Source organism: Scyliorhinus torazame, chromosome 1, assembly GCF_047496885.1.
Source record: "Scyliorhinus torazame isolate Kashiwa2021f chromosome 1, sScyTor2.1, whole genome shotgun sequence".
NCBI lineage: Eukaryota > Metazoa > Chordata > Chondrichthyes > Carcharhiniformes > Scyliorhinidae > Scyliorhinus > Scyliorhinus torazame.
The window spans coordinates 70,658,423-70,683,563 of NC_092707.1; the positions used below are offsets into that span (position 1 = coordinate 70,658,423).

The window sequence follows — 25,141 nt, forward strand, 5'->3', positions numbered from 1 at the left end:
TCACCAATCTTCTGAGAATAATAATTATATTCTATTTGTTTCACTTCTCATATAACCAAGTTAGTTGTTTCTATGGGGCAGCACTGTGGTTAGCACAGTTGCTTCACAGCTCCAGAGTCCCAGGTTCGATTCCCGGCTTGGGTCACTGTCTGGGCGAAGTCTGCACGTTCTCCCCATGTCTGCATGGGTTTCCTCCGGGTGCTCCGGTTTCCTCCCACTGTCCAAAGATGTGCGGGTTAGTTGAATTGGCCATGCTAAACTGCCCTTCATGTCCAAAAAGGTTAAGTGGGGGTTACGGGGATAGGGTAGAGACATGGGCTTGAGTAGGGTGCTCTTTGTAAGGGTCGGTGCAGACTCAAAGAACAAAGAACAAAGAAAAGTACAGCACAGGAACAGGCGCTTCGGCCCTCCAAGCCGTGCTGCCCGACTAAACTACAATCTTCTACACTTCCTGGGTCCGTATCATAGATTATCATAGATTATCATAGAATCTACAGCGCAGAAGGAGGCCACTCGGCCCATCGAGTCTGCACCGGCTCCTGGAAAGAGCACCCCACCCAAAACCTCCACCCTATCCCCACAACCCAGCAACCCCACCCAACACTAATATCCCTCTATTCCCATCCTATTTATGTATTTGTCAAGATGCCCCTTAAATGTCACTATCGTTCCTGCTTCCACCACCTCCTCCGGCAGCGAGTTCCAGGCTCCCACTACCCTCTGTGTAACAAAACTTGCCTCGTACATCTACTCTAAACCTTTGCCCTCGCACCTTAAAGCTATGCCCCCTAGTAATTGACCCCTCTACCCTGGGGAAAAGCCTCTGACTATCCACTCTGTCTATGCCCCTCATAATTTTGTAGACCTCGATCAGGTCGCCCCACAACCGCCGTCTTTCCAGTGAGAACAAACCGAGTTTATTCAACCGCTCCTCATAGCTAATGCACTCCATGCCAGGCAACATCCTGGTAAATCTCTTCTGCACCCTCTCTAACGCCTCCACATCCTTCTGGTAGTGTGGCGACCAGAATTGAACACTATACTCCAAGTGTGGCCTAACTAAGGTTCTATACAGCTGCAACATGACTTGCCAATTCTTATACTCAATGCCCCGGCCAATGAAGGCAAGCATGCTGTATGCCTTCTTGACTAACTTCCCCACCTGTGTTGCCCCTTTCAGTGACCTGTGGACCTGTACACCTAGATCTCTCTGACTTTCAATACTCTTGAGGGTTGTACCATTCACTGTATATTCTCTACCTGCATTAGACCTTCCAAAATGCATTACCTCACATTTGTCCGGATTAAACACCATCTGTCATCTCTCCGCCCAAGTCTCCAAACGACCTAAATCCTGTTGCATCCTCTGACAGTCCTCATCGCTATCCGCAATTCCACCAACCATTGTGTCGTCTGCAAACTTACTTATCAGACCAGTTACATTTTCCTCCAAATCATCTATATATACTCCGAACAGCAAAGGTCCCAGCACTGATCCCTGCGGAACACCACTAGTCACAGCCCTCCAATTAGAAAAGCACCCTTCCATTGCTACTCTCTGCCTTCTGTGACCTAGCCAGTTCTGTATCCACCTTGCCAGCTCACCCCTGATCCCGTGTGACTTCACCTTTTGTCCCAGTCTACCATGAGGGACCTTGTCTGAGGGACCTTACTGAAGTCCATATAGACAACATCCTTTGCCCTACCTGAATCAATCATCTTTGTGACCTCCTCGAAAAACTCTATCAAGTTAGTGAGACACGACCTCCCCTTCACAAAACCATGCTGCCTCTCACTAATATGTCCATTTTCTTCCAAATGGGAGTAGATCCTGTCTCGAAGAATTCTCTCCAGTAATTTCCCTACCACTGACGTAAGGCTGACCAGCCTGTAGTTCCCTGGATTATCCTTGCTATCCTTCTTAAACAAAGGAACAACATTGGCTATTCTCCAGTCCTCCGGGACATCACCTGAACACAGTGAGGATCCAAAGATTTTTGTCAAGGCTTCAGCAATTTCCTCTCTAGCCTCCTTCAGTATTCTGGGGTAGATCCTATCAGGCCCTGGGGACTTATCTACCTTAATATTTTTCAAGATACCCAACACCTCGTCTTTTTGGATTTCAATGTGACCCAAGCTATCTACACACCCTTCTCCAGACTCAACATCCACTAATTCCTTCTCTTTGGTGAATACTGATGCAAAGTATTCATTTTGTACCTCGCCCATTTCCTTTGGTTCCACACATAGATTCCCTTGCCTATCCCTCAGTGGGTCAACCCTTTCCCTGGCTGCTCTCTTGCTTTATATGTACGTGTAAAAAGCCTTGGGATTTTCCTTAACCCTATTTGCCAATTACTTTTTGTGGCCCCTTCTAGCCCTCCTGACTCCTTGCTATTTTCCTTATATTCCACACAGGCTTTGTCTGTTCCCAGCCTTCTCGCCCTGACAAATGCCTCCTTTTTCTTTTTGACGAGGCCTACAATATCTCTCGTTATCCAAGATTCCCAAAATTTGCCATATTTATCCTTCTTCCTCAAAGGAACATGCCGGTCCTGAATTCCTTTCAACTGACACTTGAAAACTTCCCACATGTCAGATGTGGCTGGTTTAGCACACTGGGCTAAATCGCTGGCTTTGAAAGCAGACCAAGGCAGGCCAGCAGCACGGTTTGATTCCCGTACCAGCCTCCCCGAACAGGCGCCGGAATGTGGCGACTAGGGGCTTTTCACAGTAACTTCATTGAAGCCTACTCGTGACAATAAGCGATTTTCATTTCATGTTGATTTACCCTCAAACATCCGCCCCAATCTAGGTTCTTCAGTTCCCGCCTAATATTGTTATAATTAGCCTTCCCCCAATTTAGCACATTCACCCTAGGACCACTCTTATCCTTGTCCACCAGCCCTTTAAAACTCGACGGGCCGAATGGCCTCCTTCTGCCCTGTAAGCTCTATGATTCTATGATTCTACGAATCTATGATTCTATCAAGCTATGGATGGCATCAGTTCTATGACACAAGAGCTATATTAAACATTTCAACTATTTTAATTTTTCGAAAAAGTATCTACTATATGATGTGAAATAGCAAGTGTTGGGTAATTCAAGTCTCCAATTCACCCTGGACTTCAGAGGACATTCATCAACCAAGATTATAATCAGTCCAGAAAATGGCCTGAGGGACCTTGCAGCCCACTTTCCTTCCCCATGACTACAGATATTGGGCAAAGTTTTTGTTTTTAAATTTAGAGTACCCAATTCATTTTTTCCAATTAAGGATCAATTTAGCGTGGCCAATCCACCTAACCTGCACATCTTTGGGTTGTGGGAGGGGAGGGGGGGTGGGGGGGGGGGGTGAAACCCACGCAAACATGGGGTGAATGTGCAAACTCCACACGGACAGTGACCCAGAGCCGGGATTGAACCGGGACCTCGGCGCCGTGAAGCAGCAATGCTAACCACTGCGCCACCGTGCTGCTCTATTGGGCAAAGTTAACTGCATGTTGGACTCTATTTTTCTTGCTGTCCAATGAGAGCAGGGGAGGGAATGCCATTCAAAGTAATCGGTTCTTGCTGGTTGGGATTGTGGTTCTCGAAAACAATTAAGTTAACCCAGTTTATAGAATAACTGGAAACCTTTCATTGGATGGACACTATTATTTTTATTTATCTTGGCATGGATGGATTGTATTTTTGTTCGATAATCAGGAACAGATGTAGTTTAGTTGTTAATATGTGCTGCTAAAACTTTAATTCATGATATTTTCATCAGTCCAGTACCTGATTGAAATAGCAGGTCTCCAAGAATTGGCTTGCTGATAGAATGGTTTGAACTGCTACAACATGTACTGTCGAATCTATCATAAAAGCACATATGATTTTGAGGATTCTGTTTTTTTACAAGTGATCTGGGATCAGATGTTCAGCCAGGAACTAGGGACCTTATTGACAGCTTGCATGGAAATCAAGTCAACATCATGTAAATGTGTTGTGAAAACTCCCAGTCAATAAAATCTATAAAGTAATTTCTCGTATCCTGGGGAGCATGTGGCACAACTCCACATTCATTGTAACGTGCACTGCTTAGTAAAGGTGAAGAAGTTCAATAATTTGCACTGTGGGATGGACTGGTCCAGCTGGGCCTGTGCAATGAAGGGAAAAGTCTTCAACCTTGTTGACACCATGTGTACAGACCCAGCCAGTTCTTGTCAATAAATCCGATCAACATGTTTAACCATTAGGCACACTTTCATATGAACAAGCTTTTGAAGTTGAAACACAGCACTGATTGTTTATTCAGCATTTTATTTACGCATTACTGGAAAGCAGCTCAAAAGAAACAAACTCATTTCCACCAAACACGAAGGAAGTCATACTTGGCAGCAAAATGTTTCCTGTTTTTATTTTGTCCTCTGGAAAACCAGCAGAAATGGATGGAACTTTCATCTTCTAGTAAATGACAGGGTGCCTCAATGACTACCGTCCAGTGGCCCTGACTTCAGTCGTAATGAAGTGCTTCGAGAGGTTGATCATGAAGCGCATCACCTCCATACTCCCAGAACGCCTTGATCCACTGCAATTCGCATACCGCTGCAACCGGTCCACATCAGACGTCATTTCCCTGGCTCTACACTCATCCCTAGAGCATCTCAAAAACAAGGACTCCTACATCAGACTCCTATTTATTGACTACAGCTCCGCCTTCAACACCATAATCCCAGCCAAGCTCATATCAAAGCTCCAAAACCTAGGACTTGGCTCCACACTCTGCAACTGGATCCTCGATTTTCTGACCAACAGACCACAATCAGTAAGAATGAACAACAACACCTCCTCCACAATAGTCCTCAACACCGGCGCCCTGCAAGGCTGCGTACTTAGCCTCCTACTCTACTCCCTGTACTCACACGACTGCGTGGCAAAACTTGATCCCAACTCCATCTACAAGTTTGATGATGATACGACCATAGTGGGCCGGATCTCGAATAACGACGAGTCAGAATACAGGTGGGAGCTAGAGAACCTAGTGGAGTGGTGTAGTGACAACAAGCCCTCCGCAAGAAACTTCAGAGAGTCGTGAACACCACTCAGTCCATCACACGAACCTGCCTCCCATCCATTGACTCCATCTACACCTCCCGCTGCCTGGGGAAAGCGGGCAGCATAATCAAAAATCCCTCCCACCTGGCTTACTCACTCTTCCAACTTCTTCCATCGGGCAGGAGATACAGAAGTCTGAGAACACGCACGAAAAAAACAGACTCAAAAACAGCTTCTTCCCCACTGTCACCAGACTCCTAAATTACCCTCTTATGGACTGACCTCATTAACACTACACCCTGTATGCTTCATCCGATGCCAGTGCTTATGTAGTTACATTGTATAAGTTGTGTTTCCCTATTATGTATTTTCTTTTATTCCCTTTTCTTCCCATGTACTTAATGATCTGTTGAGCTGGTCGCAGAAAAATACTTTTCACTGTACCTCGGTACACGTGACAATAAACAAATCCAGTCCAATCCAATCCAATGAAAATAAGGCTTTCCTGATACTGTCTTTTCTGATTAACTTCAGTTAATTTTTGCACCACAAAGAGAATTGGACCAAATGATATCAAACTATCAGCAGAAAATCGGACAAATGTAAATTGCGTTTTTGTTCTGAATTTGGCTCTTATCACCAGGATTGTATATTTTACTGGAAAATGGTGGTCTCCGCATCACTGACTCTATCCCCCTTCCAGCCAATGTCTCCAGCCCAAAATAAGGCTGTTTGCAATCTTGTTGTCTTATTTGACCCAAGCTGTGGTTCTAACCCATATACGCTCCACACCAATGATTGTAAACTTTGATCTCTATATCCCCCCCCCCATGTCTACCTCAGTCTAACTATCGGCAGAACCTTTATGTATGCCTCTGGAACATTTGGACCTGACTATCCCACACAGAATCCCGCTGGCCTACCATCATCACTGCCCTACATTGGTTTCCAGTTTCTTCAATGCATCATCTCTGGGGCCTCAGACCCCTTTATCTCTAGAGGCCTCTCCCGCAGTGTTACAGCCATCCATTCCTCCCCAAAAGAACTCCTTGTTCCTCAACCCTAATCTCTTGTGCATCTCTCTCTCGTGTCCCACCATTGCCTTCAACTGACTCACCCTCAGCCTTGAGAGTTGTCTCCTTAAATCTCGCCAGCTCTTTCCCTTTAAAATGCATTTCATTATCTAAAGCTCACTTCCTCACAAAATCAATTTCATCCCCAAGATTGTGAAGTATCTATGGGATGTATTTCTACATTAAAGACCGTTTATAAATTAGTGTCTGTGGTGGGAATGCACTGTGAAGCATGCTGATTAACTGGTTAAACTCATACGTGCGACTTGTTTAGCCGTACCATGGTAATCTTAGCTTCCTATATGATACTTTTAAAATAAGGAATACCAGATTGTCTTCAGATTTAACACAGAGTGAATTTCTACAGCAGTCTAAAGCTTCATCAAGCAATATACTGCAACCGTTGGTCATATACAGTCAGATATGGTTACATGCAGATAGAAATATGGGCTGGGTGATTCATTACTACTAGAAGGCCAACAATTAATTATTTCCGCAATGCTCGGGACTGTGTCAAGAGCAGGAGGAACACTGGCTAGAATCTTGTCTCAACCAATCAGAGGCCAGCAGCTCTATTGGCCGGCAGCCTCACTGGTGAGGTGGTGGCTGCTGCCTTTACAACACCCGTCAGAGGCTTAGGATTATCACTGGATCCTTACTAGAGATGATTGATGGTGGCAGGAGGGGATTGTGGGGTGGGGATCATGGTTGAGAAGCGGGGGGTTTTCAGCAGCAAGGGCAAGGCGAGTGGCTCTTATCGGGACCCCCTTCCCGATGCCAGGTCCTTCAAACAGGCACTGGGTGATGAGGGATCATCCAGGAGGCCCTCAAGCAACCCCGCACGGATTTGCTTGTGGTGTTCCCTGAATGTTGAACCCACTGCTCACCACTGGGTTAATACCAGCTTAATTGCCCTCTTAAGGACCTCAATTGGTGGTAGAGTGGGAAGGCCATCCACAGGCCTTTCCACCATGGACATTATCGGGTGGAGGCGGGAATCTGGCAGGGCCCCCACTTGCCACCCGTACACTTGATTAAATGTCTCCCCACCAACAAAATGTGGCGGTTAATTGACCCGATTGATCTTCCCATGGGGCTCATGCAGTACCATCTCCTCCACTGAGGGGGTGGAAGCCCACCTGCTGGCTTGTTAGTTCCCCGAGATAAAACCTGGTCCAGGAAGTGGCTGGCATCTCAGGATGGTCCCAGCTTGGACTTGGACTGTTGCTTAGTTGCGGTATTTCCTAATTGTGAGTCAGAAATGAACAACTTTTGATTCACCTTTTCAGAATTCCTCATTGGCAGAATATTGGCGATGAGGATAAAAACCGAACCACAGATGGCACGGGTGGCCACTCAGCCGATGGCTGCTTCTCAACAAAGTTTGCATTGTTTCAAAAATGCCACTCTTCGATAGACTTGACTTGTTTGATGCGAATGTGGAAGACTGGGCTCAGTACGCGGAGCGTATGCGCTATTGCTTCAGGGTGAGCGCTATTACTGGGAAAGACCGCCAGAAGGTGATTCTTTTGACCGCCTGTGGGGCCCCCACTTTGAGCATCATAAAGAGCCTAAGCTACCCAGACTCCAAGATGTTTGAAGAATTGGTGGCGCTCATGACAAACCACTACGACCCCAAGCCGTTGGTCATTTTTTTAAGATACTGATTTATTACGGCTGAGAGAAGCTGGGGTGTCCGTTACTGAGTTTCTGGCATGATTACTCAAATTGGTGGAACACTGCAACTATGGGCAATCCCTACCCGAGATGCCACGAGACTGCCTTATATGCGATATAAACAACATGCCGATACAGCAGAAGTTGCTGGCCAAACCATTGTTGGAACAAATAAGGGCTATCGCGATCTCCGGGTCTACGTGCATCTTGACTATGGGCAAGACTCTTTGGCCGAGAGCCGCTGCAGCCAGACGAGACATCTCCCCACTGGAGGAGGAGTCACAGAGGTGTGACACCTGTGGCCTGAGAAACTGCAGGGACCGGCAACACCAGATCAGCCAACAAGCCCGTCACCTTGGTTGAGGAAGGTGCCTGCCTAGAGCAGCCCATGGAGATGAGTTCATGCATTTGAATTACATCACCACGTCGCAGGTATTCCCCCATCTGAATCACTATCCAGGTGAATGGTCGTCCAGTGGAAATGGAGCTGGACACGAGGGCTGCAGTCTCAGTGATTGGACAGCAGATGCTTGAAAAGATCAGGATGGGAATCTAGCATTTGAATTTAAGGGACACCGAGGCAAGGTTGTCAACATAGATGGGGGAATCACTAGCCATCGCGGGTACAACAATGATTCCAGTTGCCTATGGACAGCAGTCTATCACTTTGCCCTTGATAATAGTGCAGGGCCCTGGCATTAGTCGGCTTGGACTTGATTGGCTGCACAAGCTCTATTTGGACTGGTAGCGGATATTCAGGATGGGTTCGGGGGATTATACAAAGTCCTGGGGAAGTACCCCGAAGTTTTCCAGGAAGACCTGGGTAAAATCAAAGGTGCCACAGCCAATATACACGTAGATCCTGAGACCCAATCAAAGTACATTCATGCTTGTCCAGTTCCCTACGCATTGCTGACATATGTAGAGATGAATCAACCGCTTGGGAAGCCAAGGAATCAACCGGGTGGAACAATTTGCAAATTGGGCAGCGCCTGTATTCCCAGTACTGAAGCCGGATGAAACCATCAATCTATGTGGGGATTACAAGCTAACAATGAGCAAGCCCTCTTGTCTGGACCCAATGCCACGAATAGAGGACCGCGATACATAGTTGGCTGAAGACATTCTTTTTCTAAATTGAATATGAGTCATGCGTATCTCCAATTGGAGCAAGATGCAGTTTCCAGAGAAATTGTGATGATTAATACCTGCACAGATCTTTATGAATATACAAGGTTGCCATTTGGAGTGGCATTGGGTGGGCTGTTTTCCAGAGGGTCATGGAGAACATCCTCCAAGGACTACCGTGAGTGGCAGACTGCTTGGATAAGACCTGGTTATCAGAGCCGCCGAAGAGGAGCACCTAAGCAACTTGGAGGAATTCCTCTATTGATTTCCTGCTGGTATTTGGGTGGGCCCTTCTGGTATCCCCCATCCCTTCCCCCAGCCACAGCCACAGCCAGAGTCCCAGGTGTCGACCAGTGACGAGGAGACCGACGCGGTTGCGGCCCATAGACTCGAGAGCCAGGATACCCTGGACCTCGATCCGATGATGGCACTGATTTCCCATCACAGCTGTCTCCAACACCCTCCGCCATCCCAGAGACACTCACCTCAGTTGAGCATTTTAGTGGAGATGCGCCTGGTGTGCACTACACACATGGTCGGGTACAGCAGGTGGAGGAAGGAACACCCGAGGTGATGGACAGTGAGAATGTGGGGCCAACCCCAGAGATTAGCTGCCATCAAGACGGGTTTCGGGCTTCTGGAACGGATAGTCCCATCGATCGTGGAGATGCCGTCGCAGAGCCTGGGACTACATGAGGGACTGCCAGCGAGCATCCAGCACTGCAGGTGCAGGTGGAGGAGTCCAACCACTTGCAGGAGCAAGAGGTGGTGCCGGATATGTGTGCCACTCAGGCCAACACCGCACGGGTGGAGTCTACGGTGGAGGCCTTGGAAGCGATGGTTTCGGCCATGGATCAGCATGTTCAAGGCCTCGAGCATCCTGTGCAGGCGGTGGCCGAGGCCCGGGACAGGGCTGTTCACTCACAGGCAGCCACGCGACAGAGCTATCTAGATATTGCAGCGGCGCTCCTGAGCACGGCTCAGTCACAGCGGGCACATCATGGCTGAGAGCGTCGGTGGCATTGCCCAAGCGTTGGCGCAGACACAGAGGGAGGTGGTCCAGTCGCAGAGGGAGATGGCGCAGTCACTGGCTGATGTGGCACAGACCCAAAAGGTGATGGCACAGTCAATGGGTGATGTGGTGCAGTCCCATATGGAGGTGGTCCACTCCTTGTTCTCCATGGCTGTGAGCATACAGATCCTGGCCAAGACGGCAATGGACCTCCGGGACTGGCAGCGGCAGGTGGCGTGGGAGCCTCAGTGATTCACTCCGCTCGACGCCCGTCCCATGGAGTAGCCCGGGGGCCATTGGGCACCCCGAGGGAGAAAGAGGAGTTTGTGCCCATGCCAGTGATCCCGCAGTGGAGGTCCCAGAACATCGCTTTATCTCAGACTCACCCCCCCCCCACTCCTGTCTCTGGTGCATCTGGTGGGCAGCGGGCAGAACAGGGCGGCACCATGCCACCTGAGACACTCGAGCAGCAGCTGCGCCGATCCAAGCCAGGTAGCCCGAGAAGGCTCCAGACAAAGGGGATCCAGGTCGCAGGGTGGGAATCACAGCAGGCCACCTCAACTCTTGATGTACCATCTGGGAATCCACCTCGACGTAGCATTAGGGCCTGTAAGGCCAGAAAGTTAGACACCAGTTGAGAGTTGGCACTGGTGCAGGGCACAGTTTAGTGATGGGGCTAAGGCACGTAGCTGCTTATATATCTTCGTATTGAACACCCATGCACACTGTTACAACCTGTCTCGGTGCTCTGTCAGATGGGTGTGAGGGGTGGACTGGTCTGGTCTGGCCGCAGAGGGGTGCGGGGGTGCTGCGGGGGGGGGGGGTGGAATGGACGGATGTTGGGGTGGGTTTGACTTGGGCCCGCGTTTCAACCAGCGTTCACAGCTCCGGTGTCCCACCCCACGTCCCCCCACCCCGCTCCCTCCCCCAACCATCCCCACCTCCGCCACCCCAGGGAATCGATGAGACCATGTGATGGAATGTCCAGCTCGCATGCAGGGATCACCCAGGTGGACAGTGGAAAGTGCTACCGTGAGCAGGCATCAGGCGGTGTCTACCAATGTGGGGCATCAGAGCTCATCGCAGAGCGGGTCGTTATCATCCTCTATCTAATGGATCATACCCACTGTTACTGCCAGCCCAGGGCCCATAACCCCTAGTCCAGAAACATATCACGGAGTGGGTTGCAGGCAGGGGGCTGGTTGGCCATGGTGGTGGGGATTGTGGGGTGGGATGAAGTGTCCATTACCCTAGCCAGTACCCCCCCAAGTTGGTGAACCTGAATGCGATCAGAGCAACCCCTGCGTGTTGGCCCTGGCGCAGACGTTGTGCGGCCTCTCGTGCCTGCCCCATGTCCTTCCCAACCTCGCCCTCCCCCGCATCCTCTTCGTCGGCCGAGGACTGGCGTTCATCCTCCTCCTCCAGCACATCGCCCCTCTGCTGCGCGATGTTGTGGAGGATGCAGCAGGCTGCAATGGTGCGGGCGACCTTCCCAGCGCTTTTCTGGAGGGCCCCTCCAAAGTGGTCCCAAACCGTATCTTCAGGAGGCCAAAGCACTGCTCGATCACGCCCCTGGTCGCTGCTTTGTCATCGTTGTAGGAGGTCTACACGTCGGTCTGTGGCCTACGGATAGGTGTCATCAGCACAACTGCAGTGGATAACCTCTGTCACCCAGGCGCCAGGGGTATGCCTCGAAGAGGCCAGACATCGTTGAGTGCCAGGATGAAGGCGTCGTGCACACTGCCTGGGTAATGGGCGCATGATGCGCATCTGATGGTCACACACCATCTGCACACTCATCGAGGCGGAACCTCTTTCAGTTGGTGTAGAGCGGCCTGTCATCTGTTAGTTGCGAACCCCACTGCCCGGGCATCTTGGTGGGCTTGGTCTATTGTCCATTGAAATGGATGTATTGTGCCGACTGGTCATTTTGGGCCTCCGTGAGGGCATGGATGGATCTGTGCACCGAACTCTGTGAGATCCTGACAGATTCCCACTCGGCGACTTGAAGGACCCCCTTGTGTAAACGTTCAGGGTGATCTTCACTGGGATTGGGAGCGAGCATCCTCCCCTATTCCCCCATGATGCCAGGTGCACCGTGATCTGGCAGATATGTCGCACTGTCCCCCTGCTCAGCCAGAGTCTTCGGCGGCATACCCAGTCCGGCAGCTCCTCAAATGACAGATGCTGCCGGTTCACACTAAGCCTTTGAATCCCGTCTTCCTCCTCTTCCTCAGCCTGATGGGCGGCCGTCTCTCCACCTTCAGCGACTGCCTCCTGTTTCTCCGGGGCAGGCTCTGCTGCTGCAGTTTCCTCCTCCTCCTCGAGCAGCTCCAGCTCATACAGCCACAGTGCATCCCCCAGGGCTGCACCTACTAGGAGGATGGTCAACATTGCTGGTTGTATTCCTATATCCATTGTCTGCAGGGGGTGAAAGGCCAACATGTTAGCATGGTGCGTATCCCGTGCCCAACAAGGTCCAGCAGGCTACACCTTGGCCCTATTTGGCATTGCGGGCTCTGCCCCTCATGTCGCCCCCCTACCCCCCCCATCCCAGCACCCTTGGTGGTGCCCGGCACTGTGGGGGCCTGTGGCCCTGGCACCTGTCCCTGCTGCCAAGGATATCACTGACTGGCACTGCCCATGCCAGCGGTACGCTCCGCAGCCCCCGTCTGGCGCCCCCTGTAGGGGCTATTGTGGGCATTGCCCTTGGGTGGGCCGCTAATGCCACAACGGCGCTTGGCTGCCGGTTGGGGTGGGGTGTGATGTGATGGAGGGTGGGTGCAGGGCTGGTGGGATGGGGGTACCCACACTGCTGGTGGCAATCTGCAGAACCAAGGCCAAGGTGGGTGATTAGGGGGGCGCCCAGCAAGATGGCTGCCTTGCAGGCCGCGGTTATGGAGGTCCGTGCCTGGACACCGTCCCAGTCCCATTGGGGTCACCCCGGTCCCACACCCGACCACCTTCACCCCCCCCCCCCCCCCCCCCCCCCCCCCCAGCCAGCCTGGCCAGTGTCAGGACCGGCAGCCCACGGTCGCACCTCTCCATGTCCTACCTCCTCTCTCTCCCTCCTCAGCCATGGCGCCTGTTTCACAATGTTTGAAAGCGCAAGTGAACCTCGCCATTGTGAATTCACCCTGGTAGAGGGGAGAATTGCAGAAGCCTCGTAGAATACCTGGTTGGGCCCGTTAATGATATGCCAACGGTTTACTGTATGTGCAGAGTGGAATGCTTTGACTCAGCTGTCGTGGCACTGGAGAATTGCAATTCAGCGTGAAACCAGGGCAGACAGGCCTTACTCCAAGATGGACACCCAAGGGTGACATAGATGAAAATGCGAGCCAGGAGCTAGGTATGGTGGCAAGGCCTGGATGGTAATATCAAGCAACTAGCCCAGCAATGCACCACATGCCAGGAACATCAGAAGCTTCTGCCAGCCACACCACTCCACCCATGGGAATGGTCTTGGTGGCCTTGGGTGCGCCTACATGCAGATTTCGCCAGACCCTTTTCTAGGTTCAATGTTCTTGCTGATAGCAGGCACCCATTCCAAATGGTTGGAAATCCATTGAATGCCGTCACCACTTCAAAGGCCACCATTGAAAAACTACGGTACCCATGGCATCCCAGAGGTATCAGTCACAGACAACGCCAACCCGTTCACTAGCGAGCCTCATAGACTCTCCTAACCATTTGGATACAAAGGAGCAATTTAGCATGGCCAATCCACCTAAGCTGCACCAAGATCATCGACCCAAAACCGATGGTCTGGATTCTCCGATTTTGAGGCTCTGTCCAGAGGAAGTGTCTAGTTTTAAGATGAAGAAGTCGGCGGCGCCCCCGCACCGATGCTCTGCCCGGTGGGGGGCTAGCAGCCGCGCCATGAAAATCTCCGGCATTCCCAACATAAACAGTTGGATAATTACCTGGTTTGTGGCCGTGCCGCGTATGGACATGGCCTGCCAGATAGTGCCACGGTACCCCACCTCACCACGCCCGGACCACTCCTCACCAGTCCCCCCATCCCCCGCTGAAGCCCCTCCGGCCAGCGGAATAGCCTCCACCCGACACAGTCCGCAGCCGCCACACGGGGTTGATGAAAACCCTGACCACCGCAACCAACGCCGTCGGGAAGTCGGCCCATCAGGGGAGGAGCATCGGGGGAGGACCTTCAGGTGATGCCCTGAGGTCATCCCAATAGCGTGCAGCGTACTCACCGATGACGCCGTTTTGGAGGGGGCAGATCATCCGAAAATAGGCGCCGTTGGCGTCAAAAGGGATTCTCCGCCCGATCACCGGATACGATTTCAGCATCGGGCAATGGAGAATCCCGCCCACAGTTCCCCGACACACTACACACTCCCCGACCGAGCCCCACAACAGCTGGAAGCACTACCTTTGGCAAATCGGAGAAGACAACCTCCACCACCCCTTACAACAGAGGGACGAATGCACTTTGGGGAGGAAGGATGTTATAACCCTACGAGACTCACGTGGACGACTCGATTGGTCTCCCCTTGGGACTCGTGGAGCACGAGCTCTCCCGCTGGGGGACGGAGGCCCGATAATGGGCTTTTTAATTCCTCAAGATAAATGCCGGCACAGAAAGTAGCCAGCATCTCAGGATGCTCCCATGCTGGGACTTGGGCTGTTGCTTAGTTGCTGTATTTCCAAGCTGTGAGTAGGAAATAAACAACATTTGACTCATCTTTTCGGGGCTCCTTATTGACAATACTTTCTGAAAAATACCTTCTGAAACTGACTGATGTTTATGCACCATTTCACAGTGGGGTTTATCAGTATTTCCAAGTTTTACAAAAAATACCGAGGGACAAAGTCATTCATATCTTCAGAAAACGCATGGATCATAATAAAGATAAGCCTTTTGCCCTGGTAGCAGCTCCCATGATTATTTGTAAGCGTATTAATTGGATGATAAATCTTCCCATTAACTCCATGCTTTTCTATCTCATCAGAATAACAGTAGATTTATGAGATTTGCGCCATATAAATAATCAGCATCTGGGGTGAAAACTCACAATTCTGTGTAATCCTGACACAGACTGGTTTCTGTGTACATCATTGAGTTACCTTCTGAGCACTTGGAATGTTATATGCTCAACATACCCAAACCAATCTTTTGAGCTCTGCCCGTGATGAAACATCCTGAGCTGGATTCTCCGATTTTCCGGCTATGTCCTGACGCCGGCGTGGGAACGGTGGCGTTTTACGACCGAACATTCGGCGCAAAACGCACACCGATCCTCCGTTTGGTGGGGTGCTAGCAGGAAGGCAGCATAGAGCACCTGGCTCCCGCTGCCGATACGGCCGGAGAATTGCCGGGTCCGTGGCCGTGCATGCGCACGATGGCGGCCTGCCGCGCTGTGCAACATGGCGCCGGCCGCGCACAGACCCGGCCTGCCAAATAGTGCCCCCCCTTTGGCCGATTCCTGACCCCCAGACCACCCTCCCAACAGTGGCCCACGAATCGGTTCTCCCCCGACTATGGCGGCGTTGGACTGAGTCCACAACCGCCACGTCAACTTCCCGACAAAAAATAGCATGAAAGACCCACGCCGTCGGGAACCCAGCCGGTCAGGGGTGGAGCATCGGGGGGGGGGGGGGGGGAGCCTCAGGTAACGTCCTGAGGCGATACAGCATGCAGTGCACTCCGAGTATGCCACTTTGGAGGGGGCGGAGCATTGCGAAAGCAGCGCCGCCCCCAATTCTTCGCGAATGTTAATTCTCCTGCTGGTCGCCCAACGCAATTCCGGTGTCGGCGATCAGAGAATCCCTCCCCCTATTTCTTTATGGAATATTTCAGATGGATGCAAACACCCTTTTTGTCATTTACTAACCCATCACATGTCCCGTTGACATAGGTGGCACAAATTCAACACCAGACCGGCATCAGGTTTTGCATGATAGGTAAAAACTTGAAAATGTTCTGAAAAACATTTGAAGTAATTTGAGTAATATCATAGGAAATAATTACAGGACAAATAAATACAAAGCAAACATTCAGAGAAACAGGAAATAGAAATGGACTCAATAAGCCTCTTGATAGATCAGATTTATTTTTTTGAGATATGGACATCGTTGATTGAGCCAGCATTTATTGCCCAACCTAATTGCCCTTGGACTGAGTGGCTTGCTCGACCATTTCAGAGGACATTTAAGAGTCAGCCGCATTGCTATGAATCTGTAAGCCAGACCAGGCAAGGGCAGCAGATTTCCTTCCCCAACGCACAGTAGTGAACCAGATAGGTTTTTACGACAGTCAGCAATGGTGTCAGGTTCATCATTAGACTTTTAATTCCAAATTTTTCATTGAATTCAAATTTCACCACCTGCAATGGTGGGATTCCGTTGCGCAGTGCATTACCCTGCATCTCTAGATTACTGGTCCAGTGGCAACACCACTACACCATCACCTCCCCATTACCTTTTATTTCTCTTTTCAACAGAAAACACTTCCAAAAGATCTCTGGGAGCTGCTTATAACATTGGCTTTAATGATCTTGGGCTGGTTTTCCAAAAAATGGGGCTATATCCCCACGCCAGCGTAAAAACGCTGGCATTTCACTCCAAACTTTCCTTAAAAAAATAAAGACCAATTCACCTACCTGCAGGGGGCATGCAGGGACCCGGGAGCTTCACGCAGCTTTGGCTGCGGCTACGGGCCCCCGCACTTCCGGTTCCGAGTCCGCGCAGGCGCACGGCGGCGGCATCCAGCGGCTGCGCTGAACGCGATGGCGGACTCAGCCGGCGGACCTGGACCAACAAACAAGGTCCCACCGATCTGTCCCATGCCGCTCCATATGACCTGCCCGAACGCTGGCCTGGCCGCCCATAAGGCCCACCCCACACCCCCCCAGAGCTTGATCCCCCGCCCCCCACCAAGGCGGCCGCGGACTGAGTCCTCAGCCACCCTGTGTGAGTCCTGACCGGCTAGATGTAGTTAGAACCACGCTGTCGGGAATTTGGCCGGTCGCTGGGAGGACCTCTGGCAATGGCCCCCCAGCCGCGCCGTGTAATACGCGGGTGAACAATTCTCCGGGGACCGGAGAATCGCATGAGCGGCGCCGGGCCGGATCTCGAGTAAATGTTGATTCTCTGCCCCCGCGCCAAACGTGAGTTCGGCGCAGGGTTGCTGTGAATCCAACCCATTATGTCAGTAATTTCTTCTACATATCTATTGTCATTTGACAGGGAGGTTTTGTCCAACTGGCCTTCTTACTCCCAACATCATAATTTTAAAATGCGTGTCCATTTATATTTGAGCCCCTTCATGATATTGAACATTTATTGGAATCATAATGAACAATGAACAAAATGTTTAGTAACAAGAGCCAAACATGTCCTAGAGCAAATTTTAATTGCAGTAACCTTTGGCAGATGATAGAAGAGGGAAAGGACTCTGTCAAGATGAAAGAATAATGAATCTTTAGGGTTTGAGAATTTTGGGATTGTAAAAAGATGGAAGTCAAATGAACCAGGGAAGGGAAAAGGATTAAGAAACATTGATTTTTAAAACTTTAAAGTAATAAGACCTTGTATTTTTATTATAAAGCCACACATAATCAGGCCCTTGTTCCAGGATAGAAGAGGAAAACGATTGGGTTTTATTAGTCAATTGTTCTAAGATACTTCTTGGCATAGGAACATGTATAGGAACAGTCGTAGGCCATTGATTCCTTCAAGTCTGTTCCGCCTTTCAAAGTGATCATGGCTGATCTAAGTTATAACTCCATATACCCACCTTTGCCTCAAATCCCTTTAATACCTTTTATTAACAACAGGTCTCAGGTTTGAAATTAACAATTGAACAAGACTCAGCTGCCTTTTGTGGATGAGCTCCAAACGTTTATCATCCTTTCAACAGCTCTGATGAAAGATCTTCAATCAGAAACAACTGTTTCTCTCTCTACAGATGCTGCCAGACCAGTCGAATATTTCCAGCTTTTTTCTGCATTCAAATAACATTTTATTACAACAACCTTTAGGTCATTAACAAAAGGAAGCCAAGTCGTCATGTTTCAATTTTAAAATTGGTGTGACCCATAAAAATGCATCCACCCCAAATAATTCAACAAAAATAGAAAGGCTGGCAAGATTTATTTTAAAAAGACCGACGAAAAGATCTTGAACCATCCATTTCTGTTGTTATTTTAACTTAACCATTTATTTACAGTACAGCACAGATTGTTTTCTGTGCAGTTTTTGGCAAGACCCAGATCTTTTCTCTGGCGTATGAAGATTACAAACATCACTTGTAAAATGTAGATTAAAATGTCACCCACTGAACTATGCATGTCAGCTAGTCAACTGATGAACATTCAGAATAATCTAATATCACGTATAAGATCAGGGAAATAGGAAGCAATTTCAGGAATGAATACCTTCTTTACCCTAATTTTGCTATGGATAACTTTTTGGCTTGATACAAACCAGCAATGCAGACACAGGACCCAAAAGCTTTAATCTTTAGTGCCCTCAGCACTATATCTGTATAAAATCACAGTAAGGAGAAACAACATGCACATTCATCTTCTTTAGAAATGACTGAATTCCTTACATAATGAGATTATTTACTAAGCATCTGAGACCCTTTCATCATAGTTCTTCAGCTGAGAAAGAGGATTCCTTCTGGATACGGTCCTTGACACTACTTAAAGAAAAGGCACCATTGTTCACCAGGTAAAAATTAAGGAAATGTTTCAACTGTTGAATGATTTGATCAGGAACCAAGGAAGCAAAATGTACAATGTCCATTCAGACAGAATGCTGCTTTATTAGAATCACATTGCCACAAAACTGGGGTGAGCATAAATGCATTCAGAATTAAGTCAACATATGCAATACTACATCAAGATCTATCTTGAATACAAAAACATTTCCCACTGCGAGAGCCTTATGTCTAAGTGTTCACGTTATCACTGACAAATGTATTCATGTCATTTCAGGTTTGAAGAAGACATCCATTATAACAAGGCAAGTCTTCAGAAATCGCTTTGATGTTTTGTTTGTTGTGTCTTGGCTGGGTAACCAATGGATTGCTGGTTCAGATGTTAAATAGTTGAAAGGTCAAACAAAAGCAGAAAGGCTCAAACTTATTTTATTCACCCTTAACCATTTTCTTTTTGAAAGGAAATGTCTTCAATGGTGCTGAACTGGTTGGAATCTGTGGTACAATCTGTGCATCAAACCTAAATGAAGTCACACATGATGTTACAATTAGCAATTCTACATTCTAAATCTCTGTGATAAAGCATTTCCTTGGTTTGCATTGTTTATTGGCTCTCTGATTAATAAAATGTTCAGATACACAATCAGTGAGATTTCAGTGTTGGCCTGCATTGTTACAGGGGTTGGTTTGGGGTGTTGTGGAGGGGGAAGGGGAGGGGGGATGGCGGCGGTCGTGAGTGAGGTGGTCTAATGATGGTAATAATAATAATCACTTATTGTCACACGTAGGCTTCAATGAAGTTACTGTGAAAAGCCCCTAGTCGCCACATTCCGGCGCCTGTTCGTGGAGGCCGGCACGGGAATTGAATCTGCGCCGCTGGCATTGTTCTACATTACAAGCCAGCTGTTGAGCCCACTGGGCTAAACCAGCCCCTGGTGCACTGTCAGTGCCCACTATCGTTACCCCTCTGAAACTAACCGCAACTTCAGCATCTCAGGCGTACGCAGATAGCGCGGAAATGCTGGACTATCAGTCTGTCACTCAGGACGGCAACACGGATGCGGCGTGTAACCCCACAGAACCAGCAATCATTAAATCAGTGACAACTTCAACTTTTCAGCTCCGACATCACCATTGGAAACCCTATAATTGTTCAATCGGGTGTGAATGGCTTTTTAATAGCAATGGATATTTTAAAATTTGATGAACAACAGAACTACCCTGGTAAAAAAACTTTTAGAAATGTGGCGTTCTCTTAAATGATTAATTAATTTTTCTGAACTTATTTTTTAATAATTAAAAAAATCTAAATAATTTATCTTCTACCTTCATTCCGTTCGTATGTTCCTGGGCAGGATTCTCCAGTCCCTCAGCAGCTTGCTTCGCGGCGGCAAGCCATTCGCTGGCGGCGAGATCCTATCTTACCGCTGCTTTTCCATCCCACGCTGCCGGGAAAATTGAGGGCGAGGTTGCACCCCCAGCTGGAAAATAGGATCCCAGAGGTCAGAGAATTCCGGCCCCAATCTTTAATTTGCTCCATGAAAAGTTTTTTTAATGATCTAATTTCACGCTTTTCATTTCCTGAGTGTTGTGATAACCCTTTAATGTGATTGGCTGCTTTCACAGCTTGATGACACCTTTGCTGATGCTCCATGCTGGAAATGCCAATGGCTACCCAGCCTTATCACACTGCTGCAGCCACCAAGGAAATGAGCTGGCTGAGAAGACCACAGCCTTTTTGAGCCTGGAAGAGGATATGAAGCACTGACTTCTCCCACTACTAGAAGTATTGCTTAGATTTAAGCACATCTCGTTGAATTGTTCTAGTGAGAGACTTGGGCAGTTTGACTTAAAAAAGTAAAGTCGCCATAGTCCCTGATGACCATAGGCTCCTTTCCCCTTTGAGGGGGAGAGCTGACTGGTGGAGATTTAACCTGAGGATCACCACACTTCAGGTGTGTTTGATAAGGTAGGGCCTTCATGAACAACCTCAGCCGGTGTAGGAATTGAACCTACACTGTTGGCCTTACTCTGCATCACAAACCAACTGTCCAACCAACTGAGCTAATGGCAGCCAACTGACACCAACGTTCAGATCAAAATGCTACTAATAGGCTACTTTGAAGCATCACTAAAACGTGGTTGCCTTATGTGGTTCATATGCGACACACTCACTCAGGACAGTATTCCTCGTTCAAACAGTTGACAAGTTAATAGCATCGCCGGAAGGCCAGAAAGAAAGCTGAAGCAAACATGAAAATCAATACATTATTCAAATATAACAATGTGACATCAACATGAGACTTCAAGAAAAGAATGCATTGTAAAAGGAATTGGATGTTTTATGGAAATTTCCATTATCTGCATCCAGTGTTTTCAATGTATAATTTATATAAAACTATGCCTGACTTTTGCTGTCTCCAGAAAAATACTGATACGTGAAACATCTGATGCGTTTAATTTCCCAATTTTCAACAAACATGGTTTCCTTTAGTTCCGTTATTACCAAGACGGCATTTTGTTTTTAGAGTCAGAAAACAGGAAAAGGTGTTCAGGCTAGCGGTCCAATCATAGATGCTGGGAGCAATTTGAGCCCACATTAGCCATCAGCATAAACGGCAAAGTGGGCCCAAATTCCTGTGAGAGCCGGGAAACGAGATTCTCGGCGGCAAAATCTCATTTCCTGATTTTCCACACCCCATGAAGTAACGTATGGGCGGGAATCTCATTTCATTACATTTGAATAAATTTTAATATAATTATTGGACTTTCCTACAATATGTTCCCCCCCCTCACTGAATATTCATAGCTTGCCGACATCACGTTGGCAAGGTTTACAACAACTTTTTAAAAACTTGAAGCAGTCGAGGGGAATCCGGCGGGAGCACAAAGGTAAGTATGGCTCCTGGTTGGAGGGAGACATGTCCAAGCTGTGCCATGGACTGACCCCTGGCACTACCCTGGCAATATCAACATGGAAGTGGCAGCGTGGCTGTGCCAGGGACAGGCACGCTGGGAGCGCTATTTGGGGGATGCCCTGATTTTTATGTGGAGGGAGATCGCCCTGATTCTTGTGGGAGGTGGTTCTCCCGATGCCTTGTGGAGGAGGGGGGCACCCCAATGATTGTGCGGGGGGGTTGCCCAGATGCTTGTGGTGGGGGGCGCGGGTTGCTCAGTGCCTTTTGGGGATTGTACCTTGAGGTTTGTGGGGGGAGCAGGCTGCTCCTTTGCCTGTGTGGTGGGCATCACCCCGAATCCTGTCGGGGGGGTTGTTTATTTCAAATGTAGTTTGGGAAGCCCTTTAAAGATGGCACCTCAATTTCTGTGGAGCCAGCCATTGCTGATTTATCAGGCCCTGCCCCGCCAGAATGACTGCAAAAACCAGGGGCAGGATTTTCTGTTTCTGAAACTGAGTGTTGACGCCAACGCAGAATCCGTGGACTTTTACGATAGAAAAACTGGTGCCGCACCTGGACCGAATCTGCTCCAGTTGAGAGGCTGGCACCGGTGCTGCGTGGAACACAATCAACATCAATGAAAAATGGTGCGGGATTCACCGGGTCCACGATCGACACTCGGGAGGCTGACAAGCTGCAGCTGCACATACACATTACACTCCCCACGCACACATTCATTCCAGCCAACAAGATGGCACTGGTTGTTCTGGAGTGTGCCCATACAGCTGATAGGTCGGCTGGGCTCAGAGAGCACCCAGGGGGGTGGCCCGCGGTGACACCTATACGACCATGACACGAAGTTCAAAATGGGCTGTTAGTGGTGTGTGCAGCTACATGGCTGCCTTGCCGACTGCGGCAATGGCGTTCCGTTTCTGCCCACACCGACCCCACAGCCCACCTCCTGGCCACCATCCAATACTCCCCCTGGCACTGGCAGAAGCCCCATGACCAGCGGCACAACTGTCAGCAAACCCCCTTTCTGTCCCTCAGCATCCACCACACTGGTTTCACGATTTGTAAAAGCACAAGTGAACCACACCGTCGGGAACTTGGCCCATCAGTGTCGGAGAATCGCAGAAGTGCCTGGGGATACCAGGTCGGGCCCGCTAATGACATGCAAACGGTGCATACTGTTCCGGAACGCATTGATGTCGCTGTCGAGATGCTGGAACATTGCGATTTGGCGTCAACTCCGCACCTGCCGCGAATTCGGTGTGGGAACAGATTCTCCACCCATTCGCCTTTCCCAATTTTGGTGTTGGCTAACGGAGAATCCCGCCCCAGGTCCCCAAAATCCCTGTGCACAGAATGCTAGTGAATCTGGAGAGAAAACTCAGCTGTGCAGCTGGAGAGCTACACACTGGTTTTCTCACTGAAAGTGACACTATGCAAAAATATCGGAATATTCTGCCCAATATTTCTGAAAATAGTTTACATGGGGCTGGATTCTCCATTTCGGGGTCTATGTCCCCACGCTGTCGTAAAAACAGTGGTCTTTTACGCCAGAAAAACGGACATCAAAAGGCCACAGATTCACAGCCCTGCAGGGGGCTAGCAGGGAGCCATCGTGGAGTTCGCAGTTCCAGCAGCCGATATGGCCTCCCGCATTTCCGGGTCAGAGGCCGCGCATGTGGACGGCGGTGGCCTGCAGCGGCTGCTCCGTGCTCCATGGCTGATTCAGCCCACGGACCTGGACCGCGGAAAGAGTGCTCCCAATCGGCTGCTCGCCCGACCTGGACCGCCCGCACAATAAAGGCCAGTCCTGTACGAGGCCTCCCCCTGCCTTTCGATCGGCCCGCCCCCGACTATGGCGACCACGGACAGACTCAGACCGCGGACCTGGACCGCAGCCGCCTCGTGAGTATCCGGAACGGCAGGACCAGATTAGAAATACGCCGTTGGGACTTTGGCCGGTCGGGGGCAGAGAATAGTGGGGCGGCCTCAAGCAATGGCCACAGGTGATAGGAGCGCGGCGCAGCGTACTCCCCAAGTACGCCGCTTTTCGGGGGCACGAGAATCGCGGAACTGGCGCCAGTCCCCATTTCATGCATGAAACTGGATTCTGGAGGCGGAGAATCCAGCCCGAGATATATTGCACGTCCAAAAACTGTAGCATAATAATGTATCCTGATTGATAACATAATGGTGGTTTATCATCCAAAAGACAATGAAAATCACTTATTGTCACAAGTAGGCTTCAAATGACATTATTGTGAAAAGCCTCTAGTCGCCACATTCCGGCACCTATTCGGAGAGGCTGGTACGTGAATTGAACCCGCACTGCTGGCCTGCCTTGGTCTGCTTTAAAAGCCAGCTATTTAGCCCTGTGCTAAACCAGCCCTCAGATGAGGAAGGTGAAGAAAAACTAATAACTAGGGTGAATCCGCTTTGGATGAAATTCTACATTCTCCATTAGAAAAAGTGCATAGATAATGCAGGGTTTCCCTTTCCTTTGTCATGTCAATGAGGCATTAAAAACGAAACCAAAACTGTGTCCATCATTATTATTTTTGTTTGCTATAATAAAATGGACTTTACACCTTTAAGCAGGACAAGGCATAGTGATTGCACGATCCTCACTGAGACACATTGAACAGAATCCAAAAACAGGAGGGCTGGGGTTGGCTGTCATGTTAAAACATAAAAATTAGCAAACTTGACCCGAACCCACTAACTTCTGGGATTAACAGAGGCGGACCAATAAGGGAGCCAATCCATTTCCAGGAATTGGAAGAGATTAGATTAAGAGAGAAAGAGATACAAGCAACAGACAAAGGATTTTTTAAAAAATCTGATGCTAATTAACTTCTGAAAACATGCAATATACATTTGTAAACTTTAATTTTCAGGGCCAGAGAATTTGCATGGCTATAATTATCAATTATCACACTGTTAAATGTTCACTTACTCCTCAATGCACCAGCACTAAATTTTCATAATGCTCTGAGTGGATAATTGTCCCAAGTAGATGCCATTGCCCGTGTTTCAACGTCAAATCTATTTGCGAGGACCATCACAGTACACCCCTTCAGAGCAGGGCAACACCAACTTCCAGTTTCCATGGCTAAATGCATACATGTGGATGCCTGGAGTTTTGGTTCAATGGTGAACAGTATTATCTGCAATTATTATTAATACAACATCTGAACAACTGATCTTTGAGGAGGAAGATAGGAATTAAAAATCAGTTTCCCAATATAGGTTGTTGTACAATATCTATAAAACCTTGCTTCATGAGCTTCCTCCGCCACCAAAAAACATTCCAGTGGTGGGGGAGGGGTGGGGGGGGGGGGGGTCTGGAAAATTCCACATAAGATGTAATTATACCCAACTATTACTCATGACTTTGGATCTTCCAACTCCTCAGCATTTACTACGCTCAAATCAATTGTATCCTCACAAAATACGGCCCTGTAAAGCTTCCATTTTCGGGGTACTGGTACCATTTTGGATGTACATACGAATTAGAAACACGAGTAGGCCATTCTGCCCCTTGAGCCTGCTCCACTATTCAATGAGATCATGAATGACCTGATCGTAACCTCAACTCCACATTCTGCCTAC

At 49.0% G+C, this 25,141-nt stretch overlaps 1 long non-coding RNA gene across 1 annotated transcript in view; it reads left to right on the top strand.

Annotated features, from left to right (window-relative positions):
* Positions 1-19,184, top strand: part of LOC140429509 (uncharacterized) — a 36,650-nt gene extending 17,466 nt beyond the window's left edge. Inside the window, exon 3 of the long non-coding RNA XR_011949104.1 lies at positions 18,898-19,184. This is a non-coding gene — a long non-coding RNA (uncharacterized lncRNA). The remainder of the gene's footprint in view (positions 1-18,897) is intronic.
* The last annotated feature ends 5,957 nt before the right edge of the window (positions 19,185-25,141 follow it).